Source organism: Oncorhynchus nerka, linkage group LG14, assembly GCF_034236695.1.
Source record: "Oncorhynchus nerka isolate Pitt River linkage group LG14, Oner_Uvic_2.0, whole genome shotgun sequence".
In the NCBI taxonomy this organism is placed as follows: Eukaryota; Metazoa; Chordata; class Actinopteri; order Salmoniformes; family Salmonidae; genus Oncorhynchus; species Oncorhynchus nerka.
This window is the reverse complement of record NC_088409.1, coordinates 40,333,282-40,345,880: the sequence shown is the minus strand read 5'-3', so window position 1 is coordinate 40,345,880 and position 12,599 is coordinate 40,333,282. Positions and strand designations below refer to the sequence as shown.

Sequence of the window (12,599 nt, the reverse complement as noted above, 5' to 3'; positions counted from 1 at the left end):
CTTAAATATATCCACATAATATTCCTTTCTCATGATGGCTTCTATTTTGTGAAGTGCACCAGTCCCTCCTGCAGCAAAGCACCCCCACAACATGATGCTGCCACCCCCGTGCTTCATGGTTGCAATGGTGTTCTTCAGCTTGCAAGTCTCCCACTTTTTCCTCCAAACATAACGATGGTCATTATGGCCAAACCGTTCTATTTTTGTTTCATCAGACCAGAGGACATTTCTCCAAAAAGTACCATCTTTGTCCCCATGTGCAGTTGCAAACCGTAGTCTGGCTTTTTTATGGCGGTTTTGGAGCAGCGGCTTCTTCCTTGCTGATCAGCCTTTCAGGTTATGTCGATATAGGACTCGTTTTTATTGTGAATATAGATACTTTTATACCAGTTTCCTCCAGCATCTTCACAAGGTCTTTGCTGCTGTTCTGGGATTGATTTGCACTTTTCACACCAAAGTATGTTCATCTCTAGAAGACAGAACGTGTCTCCTTCCTGAACTGTATGACGGCTGCGTGGTTCCATGGTGTTTATACTTGCGTACTATTGTTTGTACAGATGAACGTGGTACCTTCAGGTGTTTGGACATTTCTCCCAAGGCTTGTGAAGGTCTACAATTTCTTTTCTGAGGTCTTGAATGATTTCTTTTGATTTTCCTATGATGCCAAGCAAAGAGGTACTGAGTTTGAAGGTAGGCCATGAAATACATCCACAGGTACACCTCCAATAGGCTAATTGACATCATTTGAGTCAATCAGAAGCTTCTAAAGCCATGACATAATTTTCTGGAATTTTCCAAGCTGTTTAAAGGCACAGTCAACTTAGTGTATGTACATTTCTGACCCACTGGAATTGTGATACAGTGAAATAATCTGTCTGTAAACAATTGTTGGAAAAATTATTTGTGTCATGCACAAAGTAGATGTCCTAACCGACTTGCCAAACTATAGTTGTCTACACTGTATTTCTGATCAATTTGATATTATTTTAATGTACAGAAAATGTGCATTTATTCAAAAACTAGGACATTTCTAAGTGACCCCAAACTTTTGAGCGGTAGTGTATCTATCTATCTCTCTATCGTTCGCTCGCTCCAAGAGATCTCTATCTATAAATACTTTTCTAAATTACTTAAACCAACTGCCTCGAAATTATAATAGCCCTTCATTCATACAGTTTCTTGGCTGTCCAGTTCGCTAATAACCACTGAAAAAAATGTCAGTCAGGGAGCACAGAAAAATTCAAAAACTATTTATAGAGGACAATTATTTGCACATTTTGACGGCGAGGAAATAGGTTGACCGATACATAATTATTATGCAGGGTTGGCACATATCACCTTCTAATATTATTGATCTGCTGCATCTTGTTTTTAGTAAATAGTCCACTCGTTAATATAATTGTGTCGGTGTTCTAAAGGAACTTTATGTATCAGATAGGAACCCTGCTTCACAATATATTAATTGATGCATGACGGCGGCAGAGGGATTTGATTGATGTGACAAGCAGGACCTCCGAGGTGTGAAGATCTTCATTTGCTCGAAAAGCCGTATTTGAATTAAAATGACCAAACAGAGCAGATGTTCTATTTCTTGCCTAGACCATTACATATGGTGAATGTCTAACTGTAAGTCACTCTTGAATTTGCCCGTTTTAAATCATTCCTATTCTTGTTTTTGTTTAGATTGTGGATGTCTTCACTCGGGGTGACGATCCTAACCAGCTAGTGCCAATCATCTATCCGCATCAGCTAGCTGAATCTCTGCAGTCAAATTTGTCGAAAGTTAAGGTAAGAATGCCGTGAATTTGATTTGCAGTGAGATGAATGTTGATTGGGAGTTGTAGCTCTGGCTAGGAACGTTCTTCTTACTGTTTGATCTTTAATAATTCTGGATAAGAGTGGTTTGATAGGATAGGGGCAAGGTCTGCTGGCTGGAGGCACCCAGTGACAGATTGATAAATGGAAGCAGTGTGAAAGGTTATTAAGACACTGTAATGACCTATATTATTCATTAGATTTTATAAAATATTTTAATCAATCTACAGAGCTGAGTCATTTTCATGAGCAAATATAGGGGGTAACTCCTGTTCATAACTTTGAAATATCCTTGCTTTTTGTTTTTGTAGAAGTAGATTAGATGTATATTATCATGTTATGTGTTCATTAGCATGACAGTAGCAGATTGAGGTCTAGGCCTTGATGGAAAGTGGCTTAAATTGCATGATGGCCAACCTGCCAGTCATGCAGGTATTGAAAAAACAACTGCATGGATTCCCCCATCCTGTCTGGTCTGACAGTCCCTGGTGACCATGACCACGGACAGTAGAGGACAGGGCCAAGGTGTGCTGGTGACAGGCCATCTCACGGGACGGGTCTGAACAGATGGTTGGCCAGATGCAATCTAGCTGTGACCTTGGACCAATCTGAGGGTAGAACCTGTGCAAATGTCAAAAAAATATGTCCATAATATTAGTCTAAGACCCATTTTACAGTACTTTGTTATTGTTTGGTGTCTGTTAGTGAGTGATTTACATTTATTTTACATTTTGAGGACATACAGGTATAATTATAGCAATTTCTGCACCCTCTATCGCTTAAACAGCAGCTTCTCTCTTCTCAATAATTCCCATCTCACCTGCCACTTGACCATCCAGGGCGCTCAGAGGAGATGCCCCAACCCTGGCCCAATTCAAACAGCCAGAAACAGAGTGAGAGGAGCCTGGGGAATGACTGCCACCATCAGCCCGACACTTGCCAGCCCTGCTGAGTGATTTAAGAGCGGTGAAGGGAGGGGCAGGACAAGCGCTGGATGTGGGATTGGGGACCGGGGGTGAGGTTAGAGGTGTCAGGCATATAATTGGGGTGAGGAGATCTCGGGGTAGATGGAGAGAAGCTTTATTAAGTCAGTTGAACTCCGATGTGGCCCGTCCACCTCGCTTTCCCACACACCCACACATACAGGCCAATCTTCCATTTCCACAAGAGACTCTGTTCAACAAAGACATAGAGGGCAAACTCCTCAGGCTCCTTTCAATCAGAGATAAGACAAAGACCTCATTAATCTACAAACGCTAGTGGGAAAGCTATCTATGGTCATGTGTCCCAAATGGTTGTCTTCTCCTCTGACACAGTTCCAGTTGAAAACATATGCTTCTGTCAGATCTATTTAACGACCTATTAGTTAATATGCAAGTGTGTTCAGTAGTTTCAAGGCTTTTTTATTTGTTTCAAAGACAGTTTGACATGACACTTTTTCAGTGATGTTTTATTGTGTTTTTATTTTCTTCACACAGTAAATGCTAAATAATGCTCGGTCATTGAAGTCCCCCCTTCGCTCAGGCTCTTATGCTGCCGTGCCCTGTAGAGGCTTGTTTTCAAAGCCACTGTCAAGGAGAGGGACATTGACAGCCTGGACACAGCTCTCTTTTCCTGGGAAAATAGTTTTCGACTCTGAGCAGCAAAACAAGAGAAAGTTGATGCAGAGAGGTCACGGGCAGAATTAGCTGGCTCTCTTAGTTTCTCCCACTACAAATTGGTTTCCGAGGAACTCAAGAAAGAGGCTGGCTCCTTGTTCTCTGCTTCCTTAGTAGCTTGTTAATCCCCAGCTCTGTCCGGAGGGGAAATGCTTGCGTGCACACTACCCCCCATAAACGACCCCCTGTCCTCCTACCCAATCCTACAGGGACTTGCTAATCCTGTGCCTGGTCATGGTGGGGAGATTGCTGGCTTTTCAAAGCCCGTCTCTGGCCACACTTCAAAGTCACAGCGATACAAGGCTTGAGAAAGTGGGCTCGGTGAATGAGGTCTGCTGCGAGCAAACCTGCTCCGAGGGTCACCTCAAACGTTACCTATGCACTTTCCCCAAGGCAACACAGAGAAGTTAATTCTCGAGGTGATGGCTTTGTTAATTGAGGTACTGGGTGGGGGATAGCTGGCTTGTCAGATGTGTGTGGAAGCCCTCTCTGGCCATAACATGTGGAACCTGACAGAAGGATGGCAGGCCAGTGACGCTATTTTTCGCAATTTGAAGAGCTGCTGCCATATTGAAAGTGAAATGCAGGGGGAGGGGGAAATTATTAATGGAAAACCCCGCTGTCCTTTGAAGTATTTTTCAATCTTGAACTGACAAACTCCTAATTCTGAATATTGGAATTTTGATTGATCCTCATCATTTATAGTTATGATGATACATTTGCCTTGTGCCAATCTTGTCAGATTATGTTCATTGAACTGTCCGTAACAAGCCTATCTATGTATAGGATGTATCTTGAGTCAGGAAAAAGGCTCTGGATGTATTAATTGTGAGACATCTCACTGTTTATAATTTTACAGAATACTGCTGCTCCTTTGCCAAGAATCACTCCAATTACTACCATGTACATTCTTTTTGGATCTTCTTACCCAGTTAGATTCTCAGATAACAATTTCCTTGATTGGAGCAGCAAGGATTCATGCCAGTTTTGTAGGACTTTCAGGGTCATTGCACTTACTATTTTTTTTGTGATCAACAATAGTTTAGCTTACTGTCTTAACAAGCCTGTGATAATTTTTTTGCATGAATTTTTCAGAGTTTTCTATTCATCATCTGTCGCCCTTTCTTAGAAATAATTTAACAATACCATACTGGTTATTTCAATTGGCATGACTAATCTTGTGGGCTTCAAATTCAAAGCATTTAAGTACAAATGTTTGTGCCCATGTGCTTGTTAGTCCGACTAAGTGGAAATCCAGTTTTCTAAAATATTTGCCCTCCTCTTGTCTTCCTCTTGAGTTATTTGTCTCGTTACTTGAATGTAATCAGAAGTCTTTGTTGCTTGGACGGTTGAGAGGGCTTTGCTCAATTTAAACCTTTTGATTAGAATAAAGGAATGATTACAGTGAAGGGACTCCTTACTCCTGATGTTAACTTGGCTGCTCGTTTGTTTAACGAATGCAGCGTGCCTGTGCAACCTGGTAATTAGCTTAAGTGGACTCCCCGGGTTCCGGATGAAGCTTTTTGCCTTCCCGACCAGGAAAGTGCTGGGATGTGTGGCGAGAGGGATTCAGCCCTAATGCTCTGAGACAGCTTTGCCCTGGGCTAACCCTGTGTTAGAGGTCAGCAAGGTTCAGTAGAATAATGAGGAGGTTCTGTTAACTACGGATTCATAAGTACCGTAGATGTGATTTTGCAATTCATTCAGCTTATTCAATTAGCAAACCCTAGCCTATTATTTAGTGCAGATCTTTCTCTACAGATTGATTTACATACCTTTTACCTCTTTTTTTTGTGAAAAAAATACTTGATTCCTAGGTCAGTTTTGCAATTTCAGAAACATGACTTGAAACATCTGAATCAAATCAAATCAAAATGTATTTGTCATATGTGCTGAATACAAGTTTACTTGAGAGCCCTTAAAACTAACAATGCAGAGGTAGTTTTTTTAAGTAAGAAATTATTTGTTCAAAAAATATATATAACAATAACGAGGCTATATACAGGGGGGACGGGTACCGAGTCAATGTGCGGGGGTACAGGTTAGTCGAGATAATTTAGGTAATATGTAGGTAGGGGTAAAGTGACTTTCCATTGATGATAATATACAGTGGGGCAAAAAAGTATTTAGTCAGCCACCAATTGTACAAGTTCTCCCACTTAAAAAGATGAGAGGCCTGTAATTTTCATCATAGGTAGAAAACAAAAATCCAGAATATCACACAACATAATGAATTTATTTGCAAATGATGGTGGAAAATAAGTATTTGGTCAATAACAAAAGTTTATCTCAATACTTTGTTATATACCCTTTGTTGGCAATGACAACGTTTTCTGTAAGTCTTCACAAGGTTTTCACACACTGTTGCTGGTATTTTGGCCCATTCCTCCATGCAGATCTTCTCTAGAGCAGTGATGTTTTGGGGCTGTTGCTGGGCAACACGGACTTTCAACTCCCTCCAAAGATTTTCTATGGGGTTGAGATCTGGAGACTGGCTAGGCCACTCCAGGACCTTGAAATGCTTCTTACGAAGCCACTCCTTTGTTGCCCGGGCGGTGTGTTTGGGATCATTGTCATGCTGAAAGACCCAGCCACGTTTCATCTTCAATGCCCTTGCTGATGGAAGGAGCTTTTCACTCAAAATCTCACGATACATGGCCCCATTCATTTTTTCCTTTACACGGATCAGTCGTCCTGGTCCCTTTGCAGAAAAACAGCCCCAAAGCATGATGTTTCCACCCCCATGCTTCACAGTAGGTATGGTGTTCTTTGGATGCAACTCAGCATTCTTTGTCCTCCAAACACGACGAGTTGAGTTTTTACCTAAATTTATATTTTGGTTTCATCTGACCATATGACATTCTCCCAATTTTCTTCTGGATCATCCAAATTCTCTCTAGCAAACTTCAGATGGGCCTGGACATGTACTGGCTTAAGCAGGGGGACACGTCTGGCACTGCAGGATTTGAGTCCCTGGCGGCGTAGTGTGCTACTAATGCTAGGCTTTGTTACTTTGGTCCCAGCTCTCTGCAGGTCATTCACTAGGTCCCCCCGTGTGGTTCTGGGATTTTTGCTCACCGTTCTTGTGGTCATTTTGACCCCACGGGGTGAGATCATGCGTGGAGCCCCAGATCGAGGGAGATTATCAGTGGTCTTGTATGTCTTCCATTTCCTAATAATTGCTCCCACAGTTGATTTCTTCAAACCAAGCTGCTTACCTATTGCAGATTCAGTCTTCCCAGCCTGGTGCAGGTCTACAATTTTGTTTCTTTGACAGCTCTTTGACAGCTCTTTGGTCTTGGCCATAGTGGAGTTTGGAGTGTGACTGTTTGAGGTTGTGGACAGGTGTCTTTTATACTGATAACAAGTTCAAACAGGTGCCATTAATACAAGTAACGAGTGGAGGACAGAGGAGCCTCTTAAAGAAGAAGTTACAGGTCTGTGAGAGCCAGAAATCTTGCTTGTTTGTAGGTGACCAAATACTTATTTTCCACCATAATTTGCAAATAAATTCATTAAAAATCCTACAATGTGATTTTCTGGATTTTTTTCTTCTAATTTTGTCTGTCGTAGTTGAAGTGTACCTATGGTGAAAATTACAGGCCTCTCATCTTTTTAAGTGGGAGAACTTACACAATTGGTGGCTGACTAAATACTTTTCTGCCCCACTGTACAGCGACTAGAGTTACTGTGCTGTATTGTGTTTCAGGGCTCTGCCCTTACCTTTTTAACAAGGAGCACGTGTCCGCCTAAGTTGAAAAATGTAGGAGCAGACAAATACATTTAGGAGCACAATGAAAAATATTTGAAGTAACAAAATGATTTCTTTGTAGTAATGGTGCAAGCAAGACGGTCATGAATCTGCACTGTGTATTCTCAGGGACTCTCAGGGACACTCGGGCTGCGGTATAGTGAAGTAATCATTGCAACAAATATCATCTGGCTGATTTTTATTTATTTTTAAATTCTAGGTGTACTGGTGCTCCTAAATATAAATTCCAGGTCGCACAGCAAATTATTTAGGCACATATGCAAGTAAAATGGTCGCACTGTAGAGCCCTGTATTTCGGAGTGTATTCTGTCCAGCGTCCACAAAAACAGTGCCTACCCTTTGCAGGGTGCTGGAGAGACAACTTGTATTGATCTGGTCCATGAGACGGATGGTTTATGTGAAAGACTGATCCTGTAAGCAGCAATGGACTTGGAGATGTCTGCATCATGTGGAAGAACCAGTCTGATCAGCGATATTGACAGGGGAGCAGGGCTTGGAGATTTACAGTGGCAGGTATGTTTTCCACTGAGCCGGGTTGTTTTTCCTCCTCCTTCATCCCTTCTTTATCTGTCAAGGGACTTCTGGGTTATTACAATGTGAAGACTGTTGGTATTTGTAGTAGATCACAAAACCCCCAATCAGAATTTCTCTTGGAGAAATACGTGGTGGAGTTGGATGGTTTTGTCCAGTGAAGCATTTGTTAGCGTTGAGGGGGATGTTTACTGGTAATGGTGTCATGCTGTGACTGCTGCAGCAGGCTACAAGTTCTATCTCATTGACTCTCCTATTTAATATAATTGATGTTTATACATTCCCTAGGTACAGCATTACAGGGATTGCTGTATTAATTACCAACGTATGTCTTCTAAATAGGTAATTGCAAGCAGTTTGCTGGAATATAAATGCACTCTGCTTGTGTTTTAATGGAGTTTATTTATATGGAAGTACTTCTGGTCCATTTCATTAATAAATAGACAATAAAAGAGTTGCTTTCCCTTACTTGACCTCTCTCCACATTTCTTTGACTCCTCCCATTCAGTTCCATTAGGACTTGGCTGTACATTTCAATGGCATTTCCCACAACATTTCACAATTCCGTGTTTTATAATGCTTTTCATTATCTTGTTACCTTTTCTACCGAACCACGACCTTGCATGTTAGCAGCCAGTTTGTAGTGCAATCCAGAACTTCCCATTCTTATCGCAAACCTGCCCTCCCCCACTTCCGTTTGTCTGTCCCATGATGAATGACCTCTCTATGGATGCCGACACCGGTGGATTGGTCACTAAACCTCTTGGTCCGGAGTCCCCTCCCCATACTCAATATTATCGACTTGCTCATTCATAGCCCTTGCTCCCTGTGTGGGTGGGTGAAATGAGTTCATCTTCATTCATCTTCCACCAGGGCCCTCGTCCCTTCCTGCATTCAATATCCAATTTCTTCCAGATCATGTACCGTGCCTATAGAAAGTCCACACCCCCTTGAAGTTTTTTCACTTTTTGTTGCCTTACAAAGTGGGATTCTTTTTTTTTTTGTGTCATTGATCTACACAATACTCCATAATGTCTAATAGCAATTCAATCACGATAAAATTGTCATTGCATAAGTATTCATCCCTGAGCAAGGCAGTTAACCCACTGTTCCCCGGGTGCTGAAGACCTGGATGTCGATTTAAGGCAGCCCCCCGCACCTCTCTGATTCAGAGGGGTTGGGTTAAATACAGAAGACACATTTCAGTTGAATGCATGCAGTTGGACAACTGACTAGGTATCCCCCTTTCCTTTCCCTTCTCTTTGTTTAGGCAAACATAAAATGAGTTCAGAAGTCAAATTTGGCTTAACAAATCACATAAGTTATGTGTTGAATAATAGGGATTGGCATGATTGTTGAATTACTACCCCCTTCCTCTGTCCTCCATACATACATCTAAGGTCCCACAGTTGGGTATTTATTTTTTTTAACCTTAATTTTACTAGGCAAGTCAGTTAAGAACAAATTCTTATTTTCAATGACGGCCTAGGAACAGCGGGTTAACTGCCTGTTCAGGGGCAGAACGACAGATTTGTACCTTGTCAGCTCAGGGATTCGAACTTGCAACCTTTCGGTTACTAGTCCAACGCTCTAACCACTAGGCTACCCTGCCGCCCCGGTCGCACTGTAGAGCCCTGTATTTCGGAGTGTAATCTGTCCAGCGCCCACAAACAGTGCCTGAGTTTCAAGCACAGATTCAAGTACAAAGACCACAGAGCTTTTTGAAATGCTCAAAGAGAAGTGCAGTGATTGTTACAGTAACTAATAAATCATACATGAAATACATATTTTAAGCGTGGTGAAGTTCATAATTATGCTGTGGGTGATGTATTAAACCACCCAGACACGTCAAAAATGTAGTTGTCCTTCCGAACTGAGCTACAGGACAGGAAGGAAACTGTTTGGGGATGTCACCATGAGGACGTTGGTGATTTTAAAACTGCAACAGAGTTCAATGGCTGTGATTGGAGAACTGAAACTGAGGCTGGATCAACAACATTGAAGTAACTCTCAAAGTAATGTACTTTTTGGCCTAAATGCTAAGCCTTATGTTTAGGGCAAATCCAACACAACACATCACTGAGCCTCCTTATTTTTGAGCATGGTGGTGGCTGCATCATGGTCTGTGTATGCTTGACATCGACACAGACTGGGGTGTTTTTCAGGATGAAAAGAAACAGGATGGAGCTAAGCACAGGCAAAATCATAGAGAAAAACCTGGTTCAGTTGGCTTTCCACCAGACACTGGGAGAGGAATTCACCTTTTCAGTAGGACAATAACCTAAACACAAATACAAATCTACACTGGAGTTGCTTACCTACCAAGAAGACAGTGAATGTTCCAGAGTTGCCAAGTTACAGTTTTGACTTAAATCTGCTTGAAAATCTATGGCAAGACATAAATTGATGTCTAGCCATGATCCCAAACACCTTGACAGAGCTTGAATAATTTAGAAAATAGTATTGGGCAAATATTGCACAATACAGGTGTGCAAAACTCTTTGAGACTTACTCAAGAAGACTCACAGCTGCAAAAGGGGTTTCTAACGTGTATTGACTTGGGGTGTATACTTATTTAATGAAGGTATATTAGTGTTTTTCATTCATCTCAAAAAATAAAAAATAAAAATATATCTCAGCAAGAAAAAGAAACGTCCCCTTTTCAGGACCCTGTCTTTCAAAGATAATTAGTAAAAATCCAAATAACTTCACAGATCTTCATTGTAAAGGGTTTAAACACTGCTTCCCATGCTTGTTCAAATTGAACCATAAATAATTAAATTAAGAACATGCACCTAAAGTTTCTACTGACTCTGAAAAACACCAAAGAAAGATGCGGGTCCCTAAGACACTAACAGCTGCAGATGTGGCCTGGGCACAATTAAGGTCAAGGTTATGTAGGCAATTAAGGTCACAGTTATGAAAATGTAGGCCAATCCCTCCATCAGTGCTCAGACTGTCCGCAATAGGCTGGGAGAGGCTGGACTGAGGGCTTGTAGGCCTGTTGTAAGGCAGGTCCTCACCAGACATCACCGGCAACAACGCCGCCTATGGACACTTCGCTGCACCAGACAGGACTGGCAAAAAGTGCTCTTCACTGACGAGTCACGGTTTTGTCTCACCAGGGGTGATGGTCGGATTCGCGTTTATTGTTGAAGGAATGAGCGTTACACCGAGGCCTGTACTCTGGATTGGGATCGATTTTGGAGGTGGAGGGTCCGTCGTGGTCTGGGGCGGTGTGTCACAGCATCATCGGACTGAGCTTGTTGTCATTGCAGGCAATCTCAACTCTGTGCATTACAGGAAAGACCACCTCCTCCCTCATGTGGTACCCTTCCTGCAGGCTCATCCTGACATGACCCTCCAGCATGACAATGCCACCAGCCATGCTGCTCGGTCTGCGCGTGAATTCCTGCAAGATGGGAATGTCAGTGTTCTGCCATGGCCAACGAAGAGCCCGTATCTCAATCCCATTGAGCACGTCTAGGACAAGTTGGATCGGAGGGTGAGGGCTAGGGCCATCCCCCCCCCCCAGAAATGTCCGGGAACTTGCAGGTGCCTTGGTGGAAGAGTGGGGTAACATCTCACAGCAAGAACTGGCAAATCTGGTGCAGTCCATGAGGAGATGCACTGCAGTACTTAATGCAGCTGGTGGCCACACCAGATACTGACTTACTTTTGATTTTGACCCCCCCCCCTTTGTTCAGGGACACATTATTCCATTTGTTAGTCACATGTTTGTTGAACTTGTTCAGTTTGTCTCAGTTGTTGAATCTTATGTTCATACAAATATTTCCACACGTTCTGTTTGCTGAAAATATATATATATATTAATCTCCACTTTGACGTTTTGAGTAGATCGTTGACAAAAAAATGACAATTACATTTACAATTACTATTTTAATCCCACTTTGTAACATAAAATGTGAAGAAATCCAAGGGGGGTGTAGACTCTAGGCACTGTACACTGTGTACCTACCGCTGCTACCATGCTCCACCAGCTCCCTCCTTCCATATCTGCCAGGTCAAGCCTGAGAGAGGGGTTAAGCGCCCTCCTTACAAGCACCTGTATGACACAGAGAGAGGAGGATGAGTGCAGACTGATGAGACGAGGGCAGATGAAGAGGTGGAGGGGAAAAGGAGATTACTCAGGGCAGACCAGGGGGGTGAGGGAGGTGATAGATTCCATGTACATTGTGATGGGTATTAGGATGGAGCAACCTGCAACCCCTTACACACACACACACACACACACACACACACACACACACACACACACACACACACACACACACACACACTTGCTCTCTGTCAGCATATCTCTGTCAATCTGTTCATCCTGTTGGTGGTTATTTTCAATCACCTGCTCCCGTGACTATGCTAGCCCTCTCATCCACTCCATTATTTATTCCCATCTTCTCTTCCTTTCTTTTTCCCCTTCCTTATCTCCACTCTCTCCAGATTTTTCAATATGCCTGTGATTGGTTCACTGATGCGGTGTGCTCTCCAATCTCATCCCTATTCATAGTCTTCTGAACACATCTCTTTCCCCTGCCTCCCACCCTCTGCATCCCTCCAACACTTATGTCTTTGTTTAAGACATTTTGTTTGGCTTTATAGTCACTTTTACTTATTCGATTGACTTCCCTCCAGTAGCTCGTTGACATTGCATCACAAGTAAAAGGCTTTGTAAGCTCTTTAGCACCAGCCACAGTATACCGTTCCCTCTCCATAATTACTGCTGAAACAAGCAGCTCGGAAGTTATGCTGCCTACTGACAATCTCCCAGCCTTTATCACCCACCGCTAAGGCTTTCTTTCACT

General features: G+C 42.5%; 1 protein-coding gene across 5 annotated transcripts in view; it reads left to right on the top strand.

Moving 5' to 3' along the window:
* LOC115141049 (semaphorin-6D-like) overlaps nucleotides 1-12,599 on the top strand; it is a 131,126-nt gene that overhangs the window by 19,285 nt on the left and 99,242 nt on the right. For 4 of the 5 annotated variants that reach the window (XM_029679638.2, XM_029679639.2, XM_029679633.2 and 1 more), the window contains exon 2: nucleotides 1,684-1,788. The exons of the other annotated variant lie outside the window; for it this stretch is intronic. The gene's annotated coding sequence lies outside the window, so the exon portion shown is untranslated. The remainder of the gene's footprint in view (nucleotides 1-1,683; nucleotides 1,789-12,599) is intronic. 5 annotated transcript variants of the gene reach the window in all.